The sequence below is a fragment of the Pyxicephalus adspersus genome, chromosome 3 (genome assembly GCF_032062135.1).
Source record: "Pyxicephalus adspersus chromosome 3, UCB_Pads_2.0, whole genome shotgun sequence".
In the NCBI taxonomy this organism is placed as follows: domain Eukaryota; kingdom Metazoa; phylum Chordata; class Amphibia; order Anura; family Pyxicephalidae; genus Pyxicephalus; species Pyxicephalus adspersus.
The window spans coordinates 88,621,094-88,636,089 of NC_092860.1; the positions used below are offsets into that span (position 1 = coordinate 88,621,094).

General features: G+C 36.4%; 1 protein-coding gene across 1 annotated transcript in view; it reads right to left on the minus strand.

Moving 5' to 3' along the window:
* Positions 1–14,996, minus strand: part of STPG2 (sperm tail PG-rich repeat containing 2) — a gene marked incomplete in the record, with an annotated part of 262,587 nt that overhangs the window by 174,039 nt on the left and 73,552 nt on the right.

Genomic DNA, 14,996 nt, shown 5'->3' on the forward strand with positions numbered 1-14,996 from the left:
AAAAACGATGGGAATCTAGTGCACCCACACAAGGTTGTAATCCCATACTTTATTATTGAAAGGGACCTACTCTATTGGGTGTCACAAAGTGGGGGTGGAAACCATTTAACAGCTAGTGCTACCCAAGCCATACCGCAAATTGGTGTTAGACCTGGCCCATGGGCATCTCCTAAAACCAGGGAGCGAATAGTCCAGAGGTTTTATTGGCCAGGGGTCGCCAAGGAGGAGATGTACTGTGCTTCCTGTCCAGTATGCCTGGTGTCTGCCCCAATGCCACATTTTCGTAGCCCTTTGGTTCCCCTCCCCATCATTGAGGTCCCTTTTTAGAAGATTGCCATGGATTTAGTTGGCCCATTGTTAAAGTCAGCTACGGGCCATCAATATATCCTAGTCATAACGGACTACGCTACTCGGTATCCTGAGGCAATTCCACTCTGAAATACCTCTGCTAAATCCATAGCCCAGGAGCTGTTCCAGGTTTTCAGCCGCATAAGCGTAGCCAAAGAGGTACTTACTGATCAGGGAACCCTGTTTATATCCCGGGTAACTAAAGAGCTTTGTAAACTCTTAAAGGTGACGCAGCTACGCACATCAGTGTATCACCCTCAAACAGATGGCTTAGTGGAACTTTTTAACAAAACTTTAAAAGCGATGTTGCGGAAGGTAGTAGTTAAAGACGGGAAAAATTGGGACTGTCCCATATTTGATGTTTGCTATCAGGGAGGTTCCCCAATCCTCAACCGGATTCTCTCCCTTTGAATTATTATATGGGAGGCACCCCAGGGGACTGTTAGATTTTGCTAAGGAAGCATGGGGTAAGTGAAAGTTCTCCTCATAGATGTGTCATCGAGAATGTGGCACAAATGCAGGACAGAATTGTGCAGGTAATGCCCTTGGTTAAAGAGCATCTGGCCCAAGCGCAGTTGGCGCAGCAGAGATTTTATAACCGGGGTGCACGTCTCTGTACTTTGGCTCCTGGGGATGGAGTTTTGGTAATAGTTCCCATGGTGGAAAGTAAATTCCTAGCCAAATGGCAGGACCCCTATGAGGTCATGGAAAAACTTAGTGACGTAAATTATATTAGCCAACCTGGTAGGCGGTAACCAGAGCAAATTTATCATGTGAATTTGTTTAAACCATGTAAAGAAAAGGAAGCATTAACGGTGGGGACCCCAGAGCTACCTGCTTAGTCTGACTCTGTAATTCCAGAAGTCTTGATACCAGAAACTTTGTCAGAGTCAACTACAGGAAGCAAGAGATTTTGTGCTCATAAATAGGGATAGACGAACATCCATGGCTACACAACAACTTGCCTGGACGAACATACATGACTACACATGATATTTTTAAACCTCCAGGTGTACATAGCCTAGGTCTGAAGTCTAAAAGAAGCATTACCAGCTTTTTTCCTCATAATGTTGTAGTGTCTCCAGAATGGGTAGCTTGGCCTTACAAACATTGTAACATGCAGCATATTGACAAATATGTCAGTTAACTGCTTTACTTTACTATGAAAACAATACCTGGCAGCATTTCTTTTTTCATTTGTGTAAAAAATGTATGCAGCTAAGCTGCTAATAGAATGATGTATATTCTGTAGTAATGAGAAGAACTCCTCAGCCACTTGAATACTTTTAACACTGTCTACAACCAATGGATCCAATCTATGAGTGTATTAGTGCACATAAAAAGCTGGTAGAAAATTTTCTTAAAACTCTGAACTCCAGCTACATCCCCACTCATAACACTTGTACAATCATAGAACTGCCAGACCATATGTAAGAACATACAAAATAGTGTTTGTCAAAATGCTGCATCCAAGCTTTGTGCTTGTTGAAAGCCAACAAAATCTTCATGCATGTTATCATTGTGTATATAATGCAGAACAAGAAATAGTTGCCCTTTTAAAAATGTTCTTTGACTCATCAGCTTGATTAAAAAAATGCTCCCGCACCTGAAATTCTTCAATAATTTGCTGTCTTATTAGATGAGTCAAATTTCAAGGAGTTCATCTTAAGTGTTGTGCAGCATAAAGCTAGCATTTGATGCAGCATCATTTTCTTTTCTTTAAATATCATCATGTTTTGCAACAAGATGAAAAAATTAACAAGGTTTCATCCCTGGTTCAAATTAGGATGATATTCCCTGTGTCCTTTTTTGCAATGCATTGTATTTCAGGTAACCTTAAAATGTCACATATCATTTTGATATCCTGTCTGTTGACATATCATTTTGATATCCTGTCTGTTGACATGTTCATCATTTAGCATTGTGTTTAAAGTACATCTCATAGACTTCAGACACTATAAACCAATGATTAGCCAAATGTGTCCCAAATGTATCATCCTGTGTCCCGTCGAGTCTTCGCCACTATCATCCTGTGTCCCGCCGAGTCTTCCGAGTCTTCGCCACTATCATCCTGTGTCCCTCCGAGTCTTCGCCAATATCGGGGCTATGTCCAGCCTCCAAGCTTTAGCAATGCAGTTTTCTATGGTAGGGTTTAGCATATAAACATATATGTAATCAAAGGGTATTTTTTGTGTCTTTTGTTGAAAAGAATTTTTGTGGGGAATTAAGAAAATATTGACTATAAGTATGTTCGCTAGTGAGAGGGACCATAAGCTGAGTGAACATAAAGTTCTTGCATCCACTAAATCTGTAAGTATATGTTTTGAAATAAATTGGATTAAAAGTTTTAAAATATCAAATTACTTTTTATTTTGCTTTTTACTTTATTTTACTTTATTTTATTTGGTTTATTTTATTCAGGGTTATTAAGGGTTTTCCAATTGGTAACCACTTGACACACAATGTATGTTGTTTTTACTGTTATGATGAATATACTTTACCTTGGGTTTTACATCCAGGGCTCTCCTTACTCTACTAAACTTGACATGACTCTTATATAAGGTATGGTATCCCCAATGGGAAAATACAGATTTCTCTTACTGCTTGTCCCCATGATACTAAACATCAGAACAAGATATGAAGGGAAATCTGCTTATCAGGGACTGAAACATTTTTTGGTAAAATTGTACTTCAGTAAATTCATGTGATACTGCAATCATATACACAATAGAGGCTTTGACAAGTGGAAAATATTTTAACAAAATTCAGCAGTTTACTTCAGACTTAACAAACACCTATAGACTACTTTGTATGTTCTTGGTGGAGTTCAATGAAAGCTATATCTAGTTCCAAAACAAAAGCACCAGAGCAGTTTTCTGTTCAACTGGATCTCTCACTGATATTGGATTTTGTTTTTACTTTGAAAAGTCCTTGAAACAAGTGACTGGCCATGTAAAATATTCTTTTTTCACATTCCCATGGCAGATAAAATAACTGGTAACGATAAGAGTTTACTAAGAAGCCTTGAGTTTAATGTCATGTGGCATATAAGTCCAAAACCTTGAGCATGCAGTACATAACTGTATGTGCTTAGACAATGAAGCCTTGACATCTTGTACATTATTTTTTTTTAAATTGCTGTCTTTAAACTTCAATCACAAATTCTTCCTCTCTGTGTTTTACTGATATTTCATGTCGTGTAGAAGGTCTTTCATAAGAATCTTGTCATTTGTCATGATATATTTGTGACAGAGAGACACAATACGTCTTTCACCAAGGTAAAGAATACATAGCATTTTGATGCATTGTCAATTAACCTGCATAAGCACTGGAAATTTTAAATCTCCTGCTGTGACTGGTATCGTTATACAAATATGTAAAACTTGAGCCATCTAAGTTGGAAATGAAACTGAAAACTTTATCTTTATTCTCCATCTTAGCTGTCATTTTCAAGTTCAGATTCATACAGTTTTACATTATTTATAACAGAAGAAATTCTGTCAAACTACCATAGATGAAAATGTCATATACAAGTTGTATTCTTCTTATTATCTTCATCATAGAGGTTAAGCAGTTTAGTAAAAATGGAAAGTTAGATTTATGCAATAGCCAAATATGTACTAATTATATATGAGTTTATATGTTAAATTAGGTTTATTTAGAAGATTAAGCAAACGTAACACTGATATATAGGTATCAAACATAAATGTGCAAAAAAATGATATATCAAGAAACAGGTAGAAAAAGATAAGGGTTTTAATGCCAAAACCTTTAAGGCTGCTATCAATGCTTATCAGACATTGTGCTAGTTCATTTATTTAAGCCAAGTTTAAGTATACCATTGTTTAAAGCAGCTGTCGCCAACCAGTGGCCCATGAGTAAATTTTGGTGGTCCGCGGCTCGGGCTGTGTGCCCCCCAGCGCGGTCGAGAGAAGGACCATGTCCCCTATAGGAATTGCAGGCTGGGGCCAGTGGGCAGATTGTGTCTCTGGACACAACCCTCCCACTCTCCCATCGCAGGTTCAGACCTGCGATGGGAAAGTGGGCAGGTTCTGGCATTATGACATCACTATGGAGGAAGTGTCATCCCCTTTGAGTAACATACAGCTCCCTGCACATGCTCAGTCCGGAGTCCATAAAATTAGTGGTCCGACCACTAGTCTAAAGCATTCCTGGTTAGAACAAGCTTGCCAAATGAAAGTGTTTTCCCATGTTGAAATAAAATTAGTAAACTACAAGTTGTACCATCTCAAAGTTTTCACTTTACAAAATAAATAAAGAAAAAAAAACAAGACAACAGAAGACAGTACAGTTTTGAAAATGAAGAAAAGAAGAAGAAAAACATTTCTAGTGACAGCAAACCGACAGGTAAAACTTTAGTAAAGTGAAATTTAACCAATGAATGTTTGATTATCCTAAGTAATAAGCACCCTGTTAGGTAAATATGTAGGTTTTACATACAACATGATAAATACGGTTATTATAATGGTTATTTTGCAATGTCATTCCCTTGTTTTCAAGCCTCTATTTACCATAATAACAATCACAGGTCAGTGATTAGGGCAGAAAGGTTAGGGTTCACATCAACATGGGCTCTTTTGAAAAATGTCATTCAAATACAAACATTGCACACTGCAAATGCACATCATAGGACATGCTGCATCGAAAGAAATTCAGCACAACACAAAGCAGGTCAGATGCACTGAACTATCATGTATACTGCTCATTTAAAGTCAATAGAATTTTGTTGACTGAAGTCTCCATTTGTACAAAATTTGATCATTTTCCTAATTTGTTTTCATACTCTGTACATTTCTGAACATTTGCAGCTTAATGCTGCAATCAACAAGTGACTCAATAGGGCGCAGGTGATTTAAAGAAGGGTAAGAGGACCCACAGAATTGCAAGGAACACACCATTTTAAAAGATGATATGACTTTAAATGATATTATATATATATATATATATATATATATATATATATATGATACAATAGCAGGAAAAGTAAAAAAGTAAATGTGTGTCTGATGGGGATTTCAGAAAAATAGAAACCTTTTAAACATGTCTAGGCTATGCGTGAAAGAAGACATAAAGTTCCCTACAACCTTCAGTCATCTTGTAAACAGCAGCAACTTAATACTGTTCCCTGCATTTTACTATAGTTACGTCTATGGAGACAAAATGGTTATATACCTGTATGAACTAAATCTCCAGTTGTGACTGCTATCCTTATACAGGTATGTAAAACTTGAGGCACCTAAACTGGAAAAGAAGTGGAAAACTTTGTCTTTATTCTCCATCTTACCTGTCAGCTTCCAATTTAACCAGACACACACAGTTTTTACATTATTCATAACAGAGGAAGTTCTGTCAAGCTACCATAGCTTAAAATGTCCTATACTGGTTGAATTAAATATATAAAAATGATCTAAAAGTTTCATTGAGAAACATCAAAAGAATGGGATTTTATTCTTTCTATATACCGCTGACATTTTGTGTCACTACAAGGACATATCGGAATCTTATCAGAGTTTTACACTTTATAACTTTGTAATTTTTGCTTTAGACAGTAGTAATGGGTTACAGCCTTTATTTTCAATGTTGTTGGGGTCCTTTTTAGTAATTTACCCTCTATGTTGGTTCCTTGATGGATTAACTAAACACATGACTAAGAAAAGATCCAAAACTGATTGAGGGAAAATCTTCTATTGGAGACACTATTTCAGCTGTCCAAGAGGACATTTATTTCACTATAGAGATGTAAAATCTTGTTAAGCTAGTTTTGGCAATATTCATTAATCAAAAACTAGTCACTATTCTGAAATAATAAGGGATGGATTTACCATTCAGCACAGTGGGGCTGCCTGTAGACAAAGGGGGTGACTTTCCAACTTAGTTACTATATATGCCAAGCTTTTCATTCATTGGTGGAAATATAGTCAAGTGTATTAACAAGGTATTACAATATTGTAAGTCAGGTTAGTATTAGTCCTGTTCTTTATAATAGGGGTGATGTTCGCTTTGGGTGGCACAATCTCTTTGCCTATTGAAATCAGGATCTGGTGCTAATCTACAAGTTCCAGGAGCTTTTCTGTGTGTTTTTTTTTTGTTCTTTTTTATACACATTTACCGAAAGATAGACTACACAATCTTAGCACTCTATGAATTAACACCATATTCAGTACTAACCATAGATACCTATTCTTGTGAATGTTCAGTGAACTACAAACAATATTTGACATGGACCCTAGCAAAGGTTTGGAACTAAACATGGAAAAATGATCAGCCAAAAAATATCAGTGTTGAAATATAATATTTCTAACAGGCCACCTAAATTTAAAGTTTTTTTCCCTTACAGTGGGACTACATAATACAAAGACGATAAAAGCAAAGATGCAGTTTTTACAAGTGGCAGATTTGTTGCCAATTAATAAAAAGGTACATTAAATAGTAGTTTAAGTTCCCTCAATTGATCCACAAACCTAAACTACGGATAGTAAAATAAACTCCCGATTTATCACAGAGTATGTGGACATATCTCAATTTAGACAGAGCTTCCAGCAAAAAGCCATCTCTGTCAAAACACTTGCTTAAGAGGCTACCTCTATGAAGTCAACCTAACCAGCAAGCTAAAGAAATCAAACCCATTTCTCTTTCACTCATAAATAAATGCTGCTGTTTGCATTTCCAGAATCAGCATCCACCACATAGACTGCTGTAACCAGAACCATCTGTTTGTCATTGGTTTCTTTGGTTATAAATAAAGCAAGTGGCGTCAACCTTGTCTACATTTACACCAACCTGCTGTCACTGGCATAGTTAATCCACTCAACCATTTCACACCACCAGAAGCCTACATTTCTGAGCATCTGGTCATCATTACGTTGTAAAGTTATCTCTAACGATCCTTCTGTTGAGAGTTTTAGATAAAACACAAATTTACTAGGCAGTGTACCAGAGTAAAAAATAGATTACTTATGCTACGTCAATACAAAATGGAACAACTCAAACAAACTCTAGCTCAAGTGAAAATGGAACATAAAAAGACTAATATAGTTAATATAATACTACAGCAATGTTCTTCTGTATATCTTATAAAAATTCTTATTTTATTTTAGTGCTTTAACATGCCTCATAAAACATTTGCAATAACAGAGAGGAAGAGTAAATTCTGTACTAAAACTGAAACAGGGAGAATGGTGATATTGCCAGTCTGCAGACAGTCTACTGCAGAAACTAATGATCATGTTAATGTAAAAGACATTATTCCAAAACAACAAACTTCTATGGAAGATGCCTTGAATTATTCAAAAATATGTACTGTATAAAGCTAGTTTTTATTGTTTTGTGCAGATGAGAGTATATTTGCAAAATATGTGTTTTTATTTATAAGCCACGTGCTACGGCAGATTAAGGACAATTAAAGAATCTTAATGGATAGGTGTGCATTCTTTGAAAATCATAATTTACTAATTAGAACCATTTAGCATCTTACCTTACCTTACAGCATGCAAACCCAATATTCAACCTCCCCATAAATTTTGTGTAAGACCCTAATCAGTCCAAAAGATTTCTTAACTACTTCATTTGAGAGGCTCAGTTTCCTCCTGAGCAGATATGCACTTTGCAGTAAACATTTGTTTATCATGTATCAGTCCTATACACTGTAAATAAGGTCATCTGAAAAATCAAAGAGAGGTAGAGCCACAGAAAAATTATATATTTCTAAAAGCTTAATTGCACCTGTTTGCTTTTCCCTTTACAACTCAATGGATATTAATTTCCAAAGTGCACCTGTACTTGCTAGGGAATTTGACAAGTCAGTTCTCTAGCACAGTGCCCTTTTTTTCTGGCATGACATTTCCTTCTCCTCTTCCTGGAGTGTCTTAATACTTTCTAGGCTGACCCAGCATACTCACCCCTCAACGTTGTACATAACTTTAATTGCAGCAACCAAGGGAAGAGTAAAAGTGAATACTGCAGGGTATCGTGTGTGACAGCCCTAAATAATTATGGGCTGCTGATATCATAGCTAATCAGGGTTTTGGATGCCTTTATAGGAGATGTTTATACAGGTAAATAACATGTCTAAAATTTGCACATGTAATCTTACAGGATGATTGTTGTTGAAATGAATGGTCTGCTTATTTTCATGGATCAGTAAAAATGGTTTAACATTTCTCAACAAACCAACACATTTCTTAAAGAGGCTCTTTGCAGAAGCTGAATATTGCCAAGAGGAAAATCTATAACCTGTAGGTATCTAACAAACCACTCACTGGAACAAAATACTTCAAATAAAAAAAACATATCAAATACTTGTAAATATGCATTATTTATTGTAATAATGTCCTATGAGATTTGGTGGAAAAATCAAAAAGGAGTGAATCTATATATTCCCTTCAGTGTATATGATGGACAGCTTAGTGATGGTCCACTTGTGTTAAACACAAGTTTCAAAGTGGTGTGTTTGTGGCTGAACAGCCAATGGCACTGGGGGATGCTGCACTTAACATACTTCTATCTAACTTTCTATTGTAAACTACTGACAGCTTCCTGTCTGCTAAGTAAGAAATCAATAATCAATGTTGTTTTTCCACTAAAGTGTATCTGTTATTCACCGCTTTCCTCTAATAGATCCATTTTGATCAGAGAAATAATGCATGCATTAGCTCCAACCAATAAGATCTCCATTTACCACCTGATTATCAGCAATTATTGAAATCAAATCTACCTATGCACTTCTACTTAGTCTAACACCCATTATATGTCTGCAATCTAAAATGTAAAATGTAAATTGTTATTGTTTTATCATATTTACATTTAATATATTTTTTATTTATATATAAATATATTACACTTTTTACTGTATCGAGCAGAGTTATGACTACATACTACAGCAATAATACAGTAAATACGAAAATATCCAACAACACAGGTAAATACATAAATTTAACAAAAAAACAACCAAACAATCAAGTTACATGCAAAGGACAAACATAATAGGAATTTAGTCTGCAAACAATGTGGCACGATCCTTGACAGCTGGTGTGAGGTGTATACATACATATAAGTATACAAACATATCAAGTGATTATAGTAAATTGTATGCTTCTTTTAAGTGTGCTTTAAAAGTATGCCTTTCAGTTGTCCAGGCATGGTACATGTACAAAGGTGACGCTCCTGAGAAATTTTGCATACAAGTGTGTGAGGAAGTGATCAGGGTGAATGGTAGGAAAGTTGTAGAGCACAAGTTGTGGTTGGGGGATTTGCAAAAGTTAGGGTGGACATGTACAGGCATCAGGTTATGTGGTGCTTTAAAAAACAGTTTTAGCTGGATTCTTTTGCAGCCAGATGAGCAGTTGACAGAGCGAGGCATCATCAGAAAAGTGTGAGGAAAGTTGAATGATGCAAGCAAGATAGTTCAATAGGAATTGCAAATGTTCAAAGTCGGTTAGTTGGTAGACCAGAGGAAAAGATGTTGCAGTACTTTTGGATGGAATTTCTCTGAGGCCTGTACAAGAAACATCTTGTTTGATAAAGTAGGGAATGTGAGGCTTGAATGAAAGTTCAGATTCAAATATTAGCCTCGGAATCAGGCTTGGTAGGTTTTTGTAGTTTTAAATATTTGTACAGTAATACCAAGCATAGAAACAGAAAGAGGAGGTCAAATCCTCTTCTGGAGACATCACAAATCCTATTTTACTTATGTTATATTTATGGAAGTGGACAGGGACAAGAGACAGAAGCTGAAAGATAAATCTGTGTGTTGTCTGCATTTGAGGTGGCACTGGAATCCAAACAAACATATTCATTTTCCTAGGTTATGAATGTAGAGGTAGCAGAGAAGAAGTCTAAGAACCAAACTATGTGGTAGCCTTACAGACAATTAAATGGAACGAGGGAAAAGAGCAAATTTAATGTTATAGTAGGAGACTGTAAATAAGAGTTGTAACAGATAGAAGAGATCCAGGAATGGGTCTAGAAAAGAAAGAGTCTGGAATAAGGGTAGTAATTATAAAGCTAAAGCTAAGTAAACAATGACGCTGAGAAGACAATTTTATTATATTGTGTTTTTGTGCATGAAAACTGAATTGTGTCTTTTACAAAAAAAACTGGCTTTGCCAAACATCAATGGAAATATGCTAGCAAATATATATAGAAATATAGTAGCACAATATTATTTAAAAAAAAGGCTCTGGCAACAAATAGGGTTAAAGCCAAGACATGGTCTAACAGAAAGCCAGCTATTTGTAGGACAACTTTGCTTTGTATCATCTTGTCACTGTTCTACTCTAAGCAGAAAAAGAACACAACATATTTAGACTTACAAGGCTGGTGCAATGTTTTGCCTGTAAAAAGCAAACTCAACCTTCTACATTAGAGATTGACGTTGCTGCAGCAGGTCAAATAACACGGCACACAATGATCAAGAATGGCAGCCAAAATAATATATAACTGCAAGTCTGCTACCCATAACAAATTCAGAAAGACAGAAAGCAAGGAACAAAGCATTGAAAAACAGCTTCAAAGGAAAACTTAAAAATGTGTTCCTGTTTCTACAAAATCATATTTTACCCAAGACAAAATTTTGACAGTGTTTCAAGGGAAATAACCTCTCTATTGAAATGCTAAATGATTTTACATAAGCCAGCTACTTCTGAAGTGCAAAAAGTTAGTGTGAATATAGTTATATAAAATGTTGCTGAATTATATTTATTCTGTTTACCTCTATTAAAAAAAAATAGGACATTGAAATTCTTAAATATAAAATACAGGAATCATTCTAAATCAGAAACTGGCATACTGTCAGAATTTTGCTTACTGTTTAGAAAAAGAATTCTATACTAACACTTTAAAAGGGTCTCAGAGCAAGCATATCATTCAGGGGCTTAAAGTGTATATGTGGCGTTGGAGAAAATGATATGCAATAAACAAAATAGTCTGGGAATTCTAGTATTTTTTACAGACTTCGGAAAGTCCATCATTTATGTAGTTAAATAAACCTGTATTTAGTAAAACTTCAGCATTACCTTTCTTTTTGCACACTTGTAGATTGTCCTCTTCCATGCTGAAAGAGATTAGTCCAATTTCCCTGTGCACTGTCATTTCCATCCAACAAGCATTAGAAGCTGCAGCATGTATCTCAGCCTATTTCTAGTCTGATGGACTACTATACAATTATCTAGCAAACAGTTACCCGTATGTGCTATCACGGCTTTCACCATTCACCTTTTTGCTTTCTGTCCTGTTAGTCATTTAGTGACTGAGGACTCCCCCCAACATGGTCCAATAAACAGACATGCATGCAGGAATGTCCATGTGCTATTACAGTGTCTGGGAGGAAGTGCTGTGAGATGAAAAATTCTCTGTACTTGCCAAAGTTTTTTTCTTCTTGATTTATTAAAGCTCTCTAAATCTGGAGAAAATACACAGCGCAATTCATCAGTAAAGCTGGGTAATCCATCAAACCTGGAAAGGACTTCTTAAAGGTCATTTGTTACTTATTTTCAGTCCTTGACAAGATTCATTCCAGGTTTTCTAGATAACCAAGGTTCACTAATGAAGTGTATCTTCTCCTTTAAAAATCACACCATTGTATGTATTTCTCATAAACCTCTACTGAACTTATACTCACTGTTGTCACAAAGCAGTTCAGTGAGTCACTATGCCAGAATGGATCTGGTCCAGGATTAAAAACATTTCCTAACAAATAGCAAATGGCTTTAGGAAATCCATTCTAGATTTGCTTGATCATCCAGGTTCACAGATGAAAGTGCATCCTATCCAGCCTTGGAGAGCTTTAATAAATCAAGCCCTATGTGTCTGCAAGTGCAAAGACCCATGACAAAACAGCTATGGTTTAAGATATATTGTGTTGTCAGCACTGGCTGAAGATTTGGGAAACTAGCTCAACATGAGGAAAGGGTTTGTCCAACTGTCCCTTAATGGGGCTCACAATCTAATGTCTCTACCATAGTCATATCTCTTAAATACAGTCTAAGACCAATTTTAAGGGGAAGCTGATTACCCTAACTGCATGTTTGGGTTGTGGGAGGAAAACAGAATGCCGAGAAGAAACCCATCTAAACATGGGAAGAACATACAAACTCCTTGCAGATAGTGTTCTGGCTGAGATTTAAACCTGTGACCTTGTACTGCAAAAGCCCTAACCTCTGAGCGAACCATGATTATGGTATAAGAACCATATATATCACTAGAGATAAACAAGATGTCTAGGTTCCTCCCAGGGCCCTTATATCCCATTCTAGAAGTCACTGAAATTATTATGTCATTCTTAATATCTAAATGTGATTGATACCTACATGTCATTGATACCTGACTTGCATTGGTATTGTTCGCATATTACTGATATCTGCTCTTTGTTAATAATATTTGTCTGTTGGTTTAAACTGCATGCCACTGATATCTGCCTGTTGTTGGTAATCCATTAAATTTTTGATGGCAATATCTGTATATATATATATATTTTTTTTTAGTCTCTGGTTGCCCTCTCTGTCAGTAGTCAGTGAAGCCCTCATCTATATTATGGTTGTAGAATCAGCAGTGGAACACTACAAAGTGGGGTACACATTGCAGGGGACAAACTGTGGGGAGAACTGGAACACTGAAGAACATTTTTAGACAATATAAAGCTATAACAAAGGTTAGAGGCACTGCAAAGATGGGGCACACTATGGTGATCAATTAAAGCATGTAACATATGGGGGTCATGGTGCCAGAAATTCCCCAAAGGCCACATAACTGGTTAAAACAGGAATAAAACATACTGTCACTCTATTCTCAGTGGTTTTGTTCTAGTTATTTAGATCCAGAGCAGATGAAGAACAGGTAAACATTCACAGACCGTGTAGGGACAATAAAGAGAATTCTTACTCTAACAGGGAGGGTGCCAGTCTAAAACCTTTATTTATACAAAATTCATTTTCAATTTATCCCTGACCCCAGACTGAGAAGTTTAACTGAAATACACATGTGGAAAGTAAACTATACCATATCAACTACAACAACCCAACAGACCTAGAATTGTTTTAATTGAATAATTGTTATTTCAGGAAACAGTAAAACAATTAAAATGAGTTTACAGAAGTAGAACTAAAATGTCTTTTCTGGTTCTTCTGAGAAAGTCTAAATAGGATTAACTTGTAAAGCTATGTGTAGCTTCAGGCCAGTTCAAAGAACTCTTATCAATTGTTGCATATGGCTGTGCCAGAGATAATTTCAGCAATATTATATTACTTTTTCAGAGTAATGCTTTTGCTTGAATGTACATTTTGGTTTGTTTAGTGGAAAATGTAACTTATTTATTTTAGTTTCATCCTAAATAGTAACAGCATTTTTATTTAAAGCTCAACCTCTAGCTTTCTTGACATTTTGGGCAAGCGTCAGAACCTAAGTTCACTTCTCCTGCTGTCTGTATCCCTGTTGCAGAGATTTTGCCCCACTTTCAGTCCCCGTCACCAGGGAAATTTCGGGCCGTTTTTTTCAATGGTGACACCAGCAGCAAGAAAAACACCTTTTTTATTAGAAAGGGGAACACTGAAACGTAAGTTTTGTTAGCAGTCTGTGTGGCAACCACAAACATAGATTAAAATTTGAACCTAAACAATGAGCTTTGTGCTCTATAATCCTTTTTGTTGCATCTGGAAAAATTCCCCCACCTGCAATCAGAAGAATAGCTTTGCCATGAGGAAGCAAACTTTTTCCTTTCCAAAACAATGTGTTGCAAGACACGATAAGCTAATAAAAAGTAGGACTGGTGGTCATGTTCTAGATCTTCTGAGATCCCTCCCTTTAAAGTGGGGGACACTTAGGAAATGGACCGTGTTCACCTCCCCTGTATTGTTAAATACCCTATTGGGAAGCACACACACCTAATTTGGTCTTACATTCTGACTGCCGCAAGCTCAGGTGGAAACACATTGGGTGAGGGAGTGAGGATACTGACTGAGTTGTAAAACGATTCGGGAAACCAGATTGTTAGGAAGGTATTGGCCTGAAACTAGCCATTTGTAATAATTCTGCTAGAACCCACATTTGATCACTGGATGCTCTGTCATAACTATTATCTGACCATGTCAATTATGTTTTTATCTTTGTTATTATTGTATTTGATGTCTCTGGCATTTCCTTTTTGAATTGTTCATCTTGCTGTATGACCTGTTTGTTTTTACCCCTCCCCCTCCCCCTCATGCCCTGTATTTTTTGTTGGAAATCTAAATAGGATAGTAAAAAAAAAAAAAAAAAACGTAGGACTGGAAACTAGCCCTTTTTTCCTCTGCTTGACATTTTGTGCACAGTTTGTATTTTCTGCTTCAGAAATTGCTAGATGCACACATCCCATGTATGGAACCTACACTTTTTGATTTTAATTGTGAATTTTACACCAAGAGGCAGTGATAAACTAGTTGTTTGACACACTAGGCCTGATTGATTAAAGCTCATCAACATTGGAGAGAATTGGCCATCATGAGAGGACCTGGGTGATCCAGCAAACCAAAAATGGATTTCCTAGAAACCATTTGCTATTAGTTGGCAAAGATTTTAAATCCTGGCCCAGATCCATTCCAGATTTGCTGGATAACCCAAGTTCTCCCATGATAGTCTTTTGTCTCCAGTCTTAGGTA